Source organism: Fukomys damarensis, unplaced genomic scaffold (assembly GCF_012274545.1).
Source record: "Fukomys damarensis isolate Sample0158 unplaced genomic scaffold, DMR_v1.0_HiC HiC_scaffold_16, whole genome shotgun sequence".
NCBI lineage: Eukaryota > Metazoa > Chordata > Mammalia > Rodentia > Bathyergidae > Fukomys > Fukomys damarensis.
Genome location: NW_022900928.1, coordinates 128,963,546 through 128,977,133, shown reverse-complemented (window position 1 = coordinate 128,977,133; position 13,588 = coordinate 128,963,546). Strand labels below are relative to the sequence as shown.

General features: G+C 48.1%; 1 long non-coding RNA gene across 2 annotated transcripts in view; it reads right to left on the bottom strand.

The window, feature by feature from the left end:
* Positions 1 to 9,872: 9,872 nt before the first annotated feature.
* LOC104850983 overlaps positions 9,873 to 13,588 on the bottom strand; it is a 10,598-nt gene continuing 6,882 nt past the window's right edge. For both annotated transcript variants that reach the window (XR_777108.3, XR_004517552.1), the window contains exon 3: positions 9,873 to 12,430. This is a non-coding gene — a long non-coding RNA (uncharacterized LOC104850983). The remainder of the gene's footprint in view (positions 12,431 to 13,588) is intronic.

Here is a 13,588-nt window from a genome sequence, read left to right as displayed (position 1 = left end):
TGCACTGTGAACTCTGGCGGGGCAATCTCCTCGGGACTCAGCTCTGATCGCTTCCGCTCCCCGGCTGGCTCCCTTTTCTCATGCTTCTCTCGTACGTGTTTCTTCCACAGCCTTCCACTCACTCCCGGTCTCCTTTGTCCACTGTGGACAAGGCCAGGCTCCTGCGGTCAGCCCGCAGCCCCCGTCTCTCCAGAGCTGGGGACTCACGCCTCTTGCCCCGCAGCTCCACCGGGATGACGCCCAGACCTCGAAGACCCGGAAACCTCCAAGCTCCTGCGGGGCCTCCCACACTCTCAGGGTGGGAGCAGGGCATCCATCAGCTAAGGACGCCGGGGCCTCGTCTTCCCTGTCACCTCTTCAGCTCCAGTTCCTGCCTCTACACCTGCCGCCTCCTCCCTCCCCCGATTGCTCAACCTAACCCGTCCCCCTCTTCTTCCCTGACCTCCCCGCTTACCACCTCCCAACTCTCCAGCCATTCTTCACAGCCAATCCAAACCCAGTAAGGCCAGGACCCTCCTGCAGGGCTTTCACGTCTTTCTGTCCCACCCTTCTCCCCTGCCTGGCCTCACTCCACCCCGGAGCCACGGTAGCGCCCAGAGAGGCCATATGGCCACGTGCTTCTCTTTGACCTCGATACTGCGCAGCCCTTTTGACTCTTACACCCTGTTGAACGCCAGGGTCTCAGAGCCCAGGAAACCTTCCTTGGCCATCGCAGTTAGACAAGGGCAAGGCCACATCTTAATTCCACCCTCTCCCATGCAACTAGCGCGGTGTAAGGCACATCGCAGGCCGTCAGGAAATGTTTGTTGGATACACAACGGTTACTGGCACAATGCTGGCACTCAGACCTGTGGCTCTAAGACTCCTGCCCATCCAAGACCCTCAGGTGAGCTCTTATTTTTTAGGACACAGCGAAACCACAGGAAGAACGGTTACAAAGTGTGCTCTGCCCCATAAACAAGTGTCTCCCTTCAAATTTAGGAGTGGCCTCACCCAGGCCTGGGACTTGGCCAAAGCCAAGGACCCGCGTGTCGGCCTGCAGCGCCCCCTGGCGGACACGACGCTCCCAGCGGCGGAGAGCTGATGCATAGCGAAGCCGGTTGCGTTTACCTCCACCGCCCTGGAAGGGCTCCTTCCTGCTGCCTCTCTAGCTGCAGCTTGATGGGGCGGAAAAGGCTGGCGTTAGAATCCGGGATCCCTTGAGTCAAGTCTTGCTCTGCCCAAGCCTTGCTGTGGCGGGGCGGGGGAAAGGGGGGCATCACTGAGACCCGCGTACCTCAGCCTCCCCTGCAGAGCTGCCCTGCAGGACCGCAGTCTGGTGGCCGCTGGGCCACGAGGCTGGGCAATGTCCCCCCAGCGCGTGCGTTTTCGGAGGAACTGAGCGTTTATTAAGAGCGGCCAGCCACGCGGGCCTCTGGGTGATGGCTTGCTCGGAGGGAAATAAATCCCACAGCTGAAGCCGATCTGGGTAGACTGAGGCCCACAAGGTTCCAGGGAGCCCTTGGAGGAACCTGGGTTCTCTCCGCGCTGAGCTGCACCACACGGCCGGCTGCCTGTCATGGGCCTCTAGAGTGCTCTGTCCCCTGTGTGGTCCGCTAGGACAGCGCAGCTGGGAGCCGCCCCCCAACAACTGCTGCTGAGCACAGAGGAGGAGCTGAATTGAAAATTTAAATAGAAAATTTAATTAATTTAAAATTTAACTTATAAATTGAAATTGAACAGATGGTTTCAGTTACTGAAAAACTTTGTAAATATTCTGGAACAATGAGGAGATGAATAGTTTTGCAACTGTAAATTTTATGAGCTCTAAATAGAGATCAAGTATTCCTGATGAAAATGTATCTATTTATTTATTTTTCTGATAGGGTCTCGCTATTTAGTCCAGGCTGGCCTCAAACTCGAAGCAATCCTCCTGCCTCAGCCTCCATAGGGCTGGGATCACAGCTGTGGGCCACCACACCTGGCAAAAATGCAATATCTGAATGGGCCTCTAAGTATAAAATTCTCACAGGATTTGACAACTGAGCATGCAAAGCGAAATTAAAATGTCCCCCTATGGAGAGCTGAGAGCTTCGTACATTAGCATGAGCACTGCCATGTTGACCCTTCCTTCACCTAATACCGTGAGGGACCTATGAAACGTGCCGTTGCCTCTAACAACGGATAACATACGTCAGTTTATGACCTGGCAACGCCAGCCCATAATAGTTGTTTCTAGGACATCTGGTCCCTGTTAAAGCTAATAGTGATTTATTGCTTCCTTTTGTAATCATGTGGTTTTTGCCAATAAGTAGACTGGATAATTGGAATAAAGTTAGACTTGCTGCAGAAGGCTTGTCTCCCGTCTCTCTGGCTTCCTCCCTTCAGGTTTGGGACCCTGCTGGCAGGATCCTGATGTCGCGGCTCGCGACAAGTGGCGCCCGAACAGGGACCTGAAGGACGCGGAAGATAAGTAATCCCAGACCCAGGTCGAAGGTAGCGACGGTGCTCTGGAGGACTAACAGCTGCGCCTGATCCTCGCAGTAAGTTTACCGCTCACTTCTTAACTATTGAACTGAGGGAAACAACTGTTAGTCCGTGGACGGTTGTATATAGAGTATTGGACGGTTGCATATAGAGTATTGGACGGTTGTATATAGAGTATTGGATGGTTGTATATAGAGTACTGGACGGTTGTATATAGAGTATTGGACGGTTGCATATAGAGTATTGGACGGTTGTATATAGAGTATAATAATGGGGCAATCAGAATCCAGAAATTTTGTAGCAAATTCTATTCAGAACCTATTGAAACCACAAGGAGTAACAGTTAAAAGGGCACAATTAGAGGCCTTTGTTAAGATTCTGGACACAGTATGTCCATGGTTATGTGATGAAGCAGAGATAAATGCTGAAGTATGGGAGAGAGTTGGAAACCAATTAAATAAAGCCCTTCTGGCTGAGCCCGATCGGTTTCCAGAGAGTACTTTTTCTTATTGGGCTTTATTAAATACAGCTCTGAGGACTCCAACTAAAAAGGAGATTTCGGAAGCCTTACATCAGGTGAATGAAGGATTGGAACAAATTAGAGAAGAGCGCTCTCAAGCTTCAGAGTCCCCTGAATCTGGTCCAGAAAAAGACACTAGAGAATGTCTTTTGTCGCCTGAGCCCCTTGAGCTCCCAGATTCTGGAGGACCTCCTGCTGCGCTATATCCCAGTTTTGAGACTTTTCAAAAGATATATCCTAGTCTTGAGGCTTTTCAACAAAAACTTGAGCGTCCATTGCCTTCTGTGCCGCCCCCCACTCAGATGGAGGCAAATTTAGCTCAGTTATGCACTATTAATCAGGAGCTCAGTGAGGAACTTCAGCTGAGGCAGCAGATTTCATGCCTCTCGAGCAGACTTGCGTCCCTTTGTGCCTCAGAGACCAGGCCTATCTGTGAGCCCAATGGTAAAGACCCCACAACATCTGAAGGGTCTCAAGACATAGCATCTCCCTTACAAAAGGCTCTCAAATGCACCGCGGCGCAAGGGGAGGAAGTCTTTGGACTATTTCCCGTTATTCAGGTACAGGGACCCCAAGGGCCAGTTAGAGAACATCGCCCTCTTGAGTTTAAATTGGTAAAAGAATTAAAAACTGCTGTTAGTCAGTATGGTACTGCGGCTCCTTTTACATGTGCCATTCTGGAATCTATTTCCGGGTCTTGGCTCACGCCAAGTGACTGGATTGCAGTCTGCCGCGCAGTTCTTACAGAGGTAGACTTTCTCCTTTGGAGATCGTATTACTCTGAACACTGCAAAGCGGCTGCGGTCCGTAATGGCCAAACCGGAGCCGCCTTGGCAAATTATGATATGCTTATGGGGGAAGGACTATTCGAAAGCATGCAAGCCCAGGTTAATTATACACCAATGGTTTATGAACAGATTGCTAACTGTGCACACCGAGCATGGAAACAACTTCCATCAGCAGGCAATCTTAGCACTAGTCTTAGTAATATTAGGCAAGGGCCAGATGAACCTTATTCCGAATTTGTTCATAGGCTACTAGATGGAGCAGAAAAGATATTCCCTGATGCACAGACGGGACTGCCCTTTGTTACACAGCTTGTTTATGAGAATGCCAATAAATGGTGTAAGCCTGTCCTTATATTTTGCATTTAGTGTTCCTAGCATAAATTTTTCTGAGCCTTTTATGCGATATCAATGGAAAGTGCTTCCCCAGGGTATGGCTAATAGCCTCACCTTGTGTCAACATTTTGTACAGCAAGCCATAAAACAAGCTAATTTAGCTACCTCTGTTTTGTGTTATCATTATATGGATGATATTTTATTAGCTGGTTCCAATTCGGATTTCACATTACAAGCCTTTGCTCAATTGTCTGATAGTTTAAAAAGATGGGGACTTATTATAGCCCCTGAAAAGGTACAGAAAGTAAGGCCTATGCAATATTTGGGTTTTCAATTAGGTACAGATAAGATAATTTCCAAAAAATTAAAAATAGATGTAAATCATTTAAAAACTCTCCATGATTTTCAGACCCTTTTGGGAGATATTAATTGGTTGCATCCTTATTTAAAGATTTCTACTCATCAGTTGTCTCCCTTATTCCAACTGTTAGAGGGGATATGAGCCCTCTTTCTGTTAGGACTTTAACTGAAGAAGCCTGCCTTGCTCTAAAAATAGTTGAACAAGCCATAGAGGAACAATTCATATCTTATTATGAACTGGGACTCCCACTTCTCCTAATTATTTGTGAATCCCGATTGGCCTACAGGAGTATTAATGCAAAAAAAAAAAACCTCTTTATTGGATTCATCTACCTCATGCTCACCTAAAAGTCATCAAACCTTACCATGAGATGGTGGCTCAATTATGTCAGATTGGAAGGAAGGCTGCGGTTACCATCTTTGGTAAAGAGCCCAACAGGATTGTTATTCCTTATGATAAAAATCAAAGATTATACTTGAATCAGAATAGCACCTCCTGGTTCCTTAGCTTCCTGGATTTTTCAGGTGACATTAATAACCATCCTCCATCAGATAAACTTATACAGTTTGCAACTAGGCATAGGTTCATTTTCCCCCAATGGACTTCCCCTAAGATAATTAAAGGAGCCCTTACAGTCTTACAGATGGCTCCCGTAAAGGAACAGCTGCAATAGTTTCACCTCATGAGGCCTGGGCAGTTAAGGTACCTTATTACTTCTGCACAAATGGTTGAGTTGAGTGCAGTCCTTTTAGAATTAACCCGCTATTCTCAACCCATAAATATTTATACAGATAGCATCTATGTATCCCAAGCTGTGCCTAAGTTAGAAACAGCAGGAAAATTTTTAGCAAAAGGAGATCTCTTAACATTATTTGAAGGCCTACAAAATTGTATTCATGGGCGTTCCACCCCCTTTTCTATTCATCATCTACGGGCACATTCAGGGCTTCCTGGACCCCTTACTGAAGGAAATGCAAGGGCAGACGCACTCACAAGTGTGTTCCCTGTTAACCTTATCAGTTCGCCTCTAAAAGCATCGGCCCAATTTCATAGCCTACATCATGTTAATGCCCAAACATTAAGGAAAATGTTTCAAGTCACCAGAGAACAAGCTCAAACCATAGTTAAAGAATGCCGAAATTGCGCAGTACATTTACCTGTCCCTTCCTTGGGGGTCAATCCTCGTGGCCTTCGAGCCAACGCCCTATGGCAAATGGACGTAACGCACTGCCCTATTTTTGGCGGTTCCAAGTTTCTCCATGTAACAATAGATAACTTTTCGGGAATGATTTGTGCCACTCCCAGAACAGGAGAAGCCCTCAAAGATGTTGTTGCACATTTGCTTCATGCCTTTGCCTATATGGGCAAGCCTCATGCCATTAAGATGGATAATGGACCAGCATATTCTAGCGCTGGCTTCCGTGCTTTCCTCTCCACATTGCAGATTTCACATTCCACCGGAATTCCCTATAATCCTCAGGGACAAGCTTTGGTTGAACGTTCCCACCGTACTTTAAAGATCACCTTAGAAAAGTTAGCGGGGAATCCCCTCTCTGGCAGCTATTCACCCATGCATAGATTACATCATGCCTTATTTGTTATAAATTTCCTTCTTTTGGATGATGCAGGTAACACTCGAGCAACCCGCCACTGGGGATCATATCAATCTCAAAAAGCACAAGTGCTTTGGAAAAATGTTCTTACAGGTCAATGGAAAGGACCCGATCCTGTTATAATTTGGGGAAGAGGTTCTGTATGTGTTCTCCCTACAGATAGCCCCTATCCTGTCTGGATACCTGAACGACTGGTCAGACAAGTCGCATCTACAGAGGATTCAACGTAGGAAAGCATACAAACGACTAACCCACTTAGAGTAATCCTGAAGAAAAAACAATCATAGTATGAAAACAGAAAAAGGACACTTTAAGCTGAAGTTTGTTATAGAAGGTTAATAGTAAATGAGACAGAAAAATATTAGAAAAGCTATAAGTAAGAGTTATGCTTTTGTATCTTGTTAAAAACAGGTAAAGAAAGATATACAAGACCAGAAGGCCTAAGTATATAGAGGTGTGTGGAAATCATTTATTTATGTTTGCTTGTTGGATTCAAGTCTGTTATAAAAGGTTTACATTTACAGTCAAGAAGAGCTTTCATTCCTTTAACCCTAATTCTACAAGAGATCTCTGTTAATTTTGACCTGCAAAAATTTTGACTAGTCATAACAAAAAGATTTTATAATTCAATTGGCCAAAACCATCTGAGTGCACTCGTTAAAATTGTCTTATATGTTTGCCTGTCTTAAATGTTCAAAAATGTTTGTCCAATTATATTTTTGATCAAAATGATGTCAAATACAAATAGATTGTTGATTTCTACAACCTGGCTTTATAGGATCAAATAAAAAATTTAAAAGATAATTAAATATAACCTTTAAGTTTGGATACGCTCCTGTTGGTAAATAAAGAAGCAGCTGCTCAGAAAATTTATTCTGAACTTTGTTCACTAATGGGAGCCACCAAAATAATTTTCATAGCCTTATAAAAAGATATGCCTTGTTAAAAATGTTGTTAAAAATGTTTAATTGGTTATGATCAAAGGTCTGAATTATAAATATGTTATTATAACATGTTTCTGATGGTTATCTTCAAAATATAATATTTTCTGTTAAAAAAAAAAGGGGGGGAAGATCCTGTTGATACAAAGCTACATTACAGGACATAAGAATTCATATAATTATAATAATTATTATTGCTACTTTTCTGGTATATAAATGTATTCATATTGTTTGACCATGCAGGTTTTCCAGCATATTGTTTATGATAATAACCGTTTGGTCCAGGTATTCTCCCTTCTCTTCTGCTACACCTACTTATGGTTATAGGTACATTTATAGACCCACCACTATCCCTGAACAGCTTGAAGCTGGGTTTCCACTGAGGAGACCAGATTGGGACCCCAACACTGGAGCAGCAGAGAAAACTCCAGGATGTGTCTCGGTGCACAAGCGGAAATTTCGTTCCAAAAAGCAAAAAGTTTTCTTTCTTTATCCAGAATGAGGATTTAATGGGCCTGGTGATTTAATGAGACTTCTCAAAAGTTTTTAGACTGGTCACTCGAATATTCCATGGACTTAAGCTTGTCTGTAGGACTTGGGTAAACAGATTCACGTTTTCCTCAAACCAACATTTCAGTACTACTGCTAAACAGTATTTTTCTATAATATTTACTCCTGTATTGGCGATCATTGTAATTTTGATAATTCTTTGTATTTGTAATTGTTATATGTATCACAAGATGACAAGAATGTATCACTCTTTTGTGTTTCGTCATGGTCGACTTGCTATGGCTGTACAAGCTTCAGTAGAGGATGATGCATCTCGGGTGGCCATCTATTTGGCACAAGCCCGTCGTACATAGTTCCCCTTCCAATGCGTATCCAATGACGGGTAAGGTTGAGGCTCTTTCCTACCAACCTAAGACAGGTGCCAGGGACATAAGCCCTTCCAGCCGATGACGGGTAAGGAGGAAGGACATCCTCGCCACCTAAGACAGGAGCACATTGGGAATATGTCGGCATGCCCCTGGATCCACATGTTGACATAAAAAAGACGGGGGAATTATGGAGAGCTGAGAGCTTCGTACATTAGCATGAGCACTGCCATGTTGACCCTTCCTTCACCTAATACCGTGAGGGACCTAATGAAACGTGCCGTTGCCTCTAACAATGGATAACATACGTCAGTTTATGACCTGGCAACGCCAGCCCATAATAGTTGTTTCTAGGACATCTGGCCCCTGTTAAAGCTAATTGTGATTTATTGCTTCCTTTTGTAATCATGTGGCTTTTGCCAATAAGTAGAATGGATAATTGGAATAAAGTTAGACTTGCTGCAGAAGGCTTGTCTCCGTCTCTCTGTCTTCCTCCCTTCAGGTTTGGGACCCTGCTGGCAGGATCCTGACGTTGCGGCTCGTGACATCCCCCTAATAATTTATAGTTGCAGTACTATTTTGAACTATAGAAAAGCTAATCTCAACCTGTTTGTTCTTCCTTTTTTGACTGCAGCTCCTGGAAACAGGAAGTCTTTCTCCCAGACCCCGCTCTGACCTCCATTAGGCCTGGCCCAGGGCCTGCTTCACTGGTGCTTCTCAGGCCTTGGGAGCCGCTGAGGCCAGGCAGGTGGGCAGTGGCAGAGGGGAGGCCCACCTGGCCCTGGTGGGGACGCGATCCCAGCAGTGTCCACTCTGAGACCTCCTGACCTGGCCAGGGAGAAAAAGGGCTCAGGGCCTGAGGCTGAGAGCCCGGTTTCCACCCGAGACTCCAGGCCCGCTTGGTCACAAGGACAAGGAGAAGCGCCCCGTTCCTGCAGTCACACAAGTGGCCAGCGGGAACCGGCTCCTGCTGCGGCTCTGACTGTCACCTGCACTGTCAGGGACCTCTGGAGGGTCCAGCAGGGTCCCCACTGTCCCTGCTGCCTGTGCCCATTTTCCACCCAAGCCCTAGGTCACACGGTGGTGGCCACCCGAGTCCCGCCTCTTCCCAGTCCTCGACCCTCTGACACAAGCAGGAGAGAGGCCTTGCCTGGCTGTGTTTGCTCTGCAAACAGCAAAGTCCAGGCACGCTGACCCCAGAAACTCTGACGGCTGATCTCGAAGGCCAAGGCCTCGCTTCCTCCCTGAGGCTGGGCCCCTGGTCCCCACCACGGTGAGGGAGTATTTCTGCTGCCACTGTGCCCGGCCCCTTTGCGCATCTGCCTGAAGTTTCTGGTTTGGCTCCTTTTGGAGACCAACATGGAGGGAAAGGGCAATGCCACAAGTAACACAGGTTTCTCTGAGACTCACTTAAAGCCAGGTTAGCATCTAAGCATGGGCGGCTACACAGACAAGCACTAAGTATACCACATTGAATGCCATCTCTACACAAATCTCCTTTTGAATATTTACTTCCATCTGGGTGTGATGGCGCACACCTGGGCTCCTAACACTCTGGCAGGCTGAGGCAGGAGGATGGCAAATTAATTCAAGCCAACTTGGACAATTTAGTACCTAAGCAAGACCCTGTCTCACATTTTGAAAAATTAAAAAATAGAAAAGTTGGGGGATGTAGCTCAGTGCAAAAGCCCTGGGCTCAATCTCCAGTACTGACAAAGTGTAAGGAAAAGCCAGTTTTCTTCTGTTTTCCAATTCCAGCCAGCAGGGCTGTGGAGATTTCATTCAGGCCAAAGACGATTCCTGAGGCTTTGGCCAGGTGCCCAGATTCCTTGCTCCTTGGTCCCTGAGGAACTTGGTATGAGAATCAAGATTTTTTTTTCCCCCAGTACGGAGAACCCAGGGGCTTCCCAATGAGCTATATCCCAGCTTTTTGTTTTATATTGAGTCAGGGTCTCACTATGTCACCAAATTGCCCAGGCTGTTTGAACTTGGACTCCTCCTGCTTCAGCCTCCCAGACAGCTGGGATTACAGGCACAAACCACAGTGCCCAGCTATCCATTCTGTTTTTGATAAGACACCAGTGAGGTACTGTTTGGTTTTATTAAGATGTCGGAAGCAGGAAAACCATCGCCATATTTGCAATTAGGACCCGAGAGCCCAGATAAGCCTGGCTGCTGGTCCCTCGAAGATGGCTCCTGGGGACTATCGACCTAATCAAGGGCCTGTCACCTCCCCCAGGAGCCCCAGCTCTCCTGGAAAGATAACCACCCCTGAGGGCCTCCTTTCTGGCACCCAACTTTTTGGTCTACTGGGAGACAACACTTGGCTTTTCCTATAGGGGGCGCAGGCGGCCTCGCTCAAGGAAGAAAGGAGGGCACCCAGGTGGAAGGCAGAGCCCAAATCCCACAGACCTTTCCTCTTCAACTATTCCCGAGAAGGTGCAAGTGGTGACAAGACTGAGTGACCTATCGCTCAGCCCAGAGCCACCAAACTCAACTGTCTACCAGGACCGGCAACCGGCAGGTGCCACAGGAGCGAGGGCCGCTGGGCTGGGGTACAGGAAGGGTGGGACGGGCTCAGGAGGCGGAAGGGGGCGCAGCCCGGCCCACCCAGGAAATGAGACTTTTTAATGTAGTCTCTCAGGTTTCAAATATTGGTGACAAGTCCAAAAGATGTTTAAAACTTTTAACCTCGGTCTGAGACAAATTCCTAACTTTGAAGCTTTCTCATTCCCACTCAGTAATAAAACTCAAATGATTACCGATTACAAAGAAATCGAGAAATAGAACAAATATAGCAGCGGCAACAATATGGAGTCTCCCCATTTAAACACAACCACTCAACTGATGGGTCAAAATTCCTTGAGTTCACCCTTGCATCAATCAAGGAAGCCAGCTGAGTTCCATCTGCTGGGGCCACTGCCCTGTGTTATTCAGACCGAAACCCAAGGAGGACATCTTGGTCACCCTCACACTCTCTCAGTGATGCCTCTGAGGGACAAGACTAGGCTCCCTGTTACAGAGGAGAAACTGACCAGGAAGGCACAGACCAGGAAGGGTCCTTCCTTAATATCCCACAGCCCCTCGGCCAGACCAGGAAGGGTCCTTCCTTAATATCCCACAGCCCCTCGGCCAGAGGTTTCCTGTCCTACCATTTGTCAGCGAAACCCGGGTGTGGTGGTGCACGTCTGTAGTCCTAGCACGTGGGAGGCTGAGGCAGGAGGATCTCCATGAGTTCAAGGCCAGCCTGAACTACATAGTGAGACCCTGACTCAAAAAATATACCATTTGGCAGCATCTGAGAGAGGACACAGCACTGTGCAGAAATGAATGGATCAGACATTTCCTCGGAGAGTGCATCTCGCTGCTCAGGTGGGACAAGCTGTTCCAGGACTGGCTTTCTCCAGGGACAGCAGGAGGATGAGAGATGAGAAAGTGATTGCCCTGTGGGTGAACAGTGGCCCGGCCAGCTCTGCACCCCATCTGCCTCAGACACAGATGACAGAGTCTGGAAACCTCGGAGCTGTGTCTGCTCCAACCCTGGGCTCAGACCTGACGGAGAGCAGGTCCTGGGCTTGGATCCCAGTCCCCTGGCTTTGTTCCTGAGTGCTGCAGCTCCCAGCACGTCAAAGCCCCTCACACACAAAGTCAGCATGAGCTAGAGAGACAGAGACAGAGAGACAGAGAGAAGGGGGGCTTTCTTCTCGAAGGCATGAATGGCTGTTTCTGACCTGCCCGAAACATGTGGGCATCTTGGCTGTGGCCCGTACGGCCCCTCGTGGAACAGTGCGCTCTTTCTTTTCACCTCTTCTGGGAACCGGAGTCCCAGGAAGCCCCATGCTCTCTGGGGCCTCTTCCTAGAAAGGATCAGTCTCCTGGGTTTCTCAAAGGTGCCAGGGCTGGCACTCAGACAGAGCCAAGTCTGTGCTGTTGGAGAAAGTGTCCTGCACACCGTGAGACGCTGGGTGCCCAGTCACACTGATGCCCAGAGGGGCAGCCTGGCCCTATGTGGAAGGCACTGCACTGGCCACCCCTCGGGCCCCGGGAAGCAAGCCCAAGGCCAAGGTCGCCCGGATCCGAGGCCGTCGCAGTTCCTTCCCAGCTGCACTCCCACACGTGTGCCCAGGGCACCGCACACCCTAGGATGCCACAGCTCAGCAGCTCAGAGAAACTGAGGCACGGAGAGACCAAGTAACTTCACTACCCATGATCACGGGGGAGCGAATACTAAATGGGGAGTAGGGCCCACAGGGCAGGCTCCCTGCTGGTCCCAGCGAGTCCCGCAGCCCCGCTGGCGAATGGGAAGGTGGCAGCCCCGTAGCAGATGGGGTCTTCGTGGTCACCACAGATGAGGTCTGCATGGAGACGGGGGCTCAGCTCGGTGAGAAGGGACAGAGCCCACGACAGCCCCGGGGCCCTGCCTTCATCGCGAGTCTCGGGTGGGCTGGGGGGACAGGTGGACTCGGGCTTCACAGTCTCCGTTGGGAAGTATGGCTGTGAGCGCCAGCTCCTCCTCGGAGTCCTGCAGGGTCTCTGGAACACAGGAGGAGAAAGTCCCCGTCAGAAGGCCAGGTTCTCGAGCCGGGGAGCAAGGATTGGATGGGCAGAAGTGGACAGAATACAGATCCAAAACCTTAAAATCGACACAGCCTTGAGCCAGCAATTCCACTCGTAGGATTTTCCCCTGAGGAAATAATTAGGAATAACTAGTGGGAGCGCGGCTGGCACCTTGCTCCTGGTCACAGCACAGCTCTCCGGGAGCAGGCAAACTCGGGGTCCTGGAGAGAGGATCCGAGCTCTGGGTCAGCAGGCTCCGACCGGACTCTGCCTCCAGCCAGTCTTCCCGACACAATGACGAGTCCCTCACAGCCTCACAGGCAGTGGAAAGCGCCTGAATGGGCTGGAGCAAACATATAACAGCACTCGGCTCTGAGTCCTTGTTATCAAATTCTAGACAACCCAACAGCACTCCTGTAATCTCAGCACTCAGGAGGCTGAGGCAGGAGGATTGCAGTGAGTTTGAGGCCAGCCTGGGCTGCATAGTGAGTTCAAGGTCAGCCTGAGCTGTGTATCAAAACCCTATCTCAGAAAAAAACAAAGATCAGCAAAAACAAAAACAGATTTCCAAATAACATGTATAAATGTATCTAAATATAACATCGTATATTTATCATAAATATTATAAATTTTTATACAGTCAGCTCTCTGTATCCATGGGTCTTACATCCATAGAAGCAACTGAACTTGGATTGAAAATATTAGAAAAAAAATCATGGCTGGGCGTAGTGGCTCATGTCTGCAAATCCAGCACTCGGGAGGCTAAGGCAGGAGGATCGATGTAAGTTCAAGGCCAGCCTGGGCTACATAGTGAGTTCAAGACTAGTTTGAACTGCATATCAAGACCCTGTCTCGGGGTAACACATCGTACTAAATATGTAAGGTCATATCTACGTGGGTTTGATTACAGAAACGAAGGCTGGGCGTAGTGGCTCATGTCTGCAAATCCAGCACTCGGGAGGCTAAGGCAGGAGGATCGATGTAAGTTCAAGGCCAGCCTGGGCTACATAGTGAGTTCAAGACTAGTTTGAACTGCATATCAAGACCCTGTCTCGGGGTAACACATCGTACTAAATATGTAAGGTCATATCTACGTGGGTTTGATTACAGAAACGAATAAAGTATTCTCTCTAA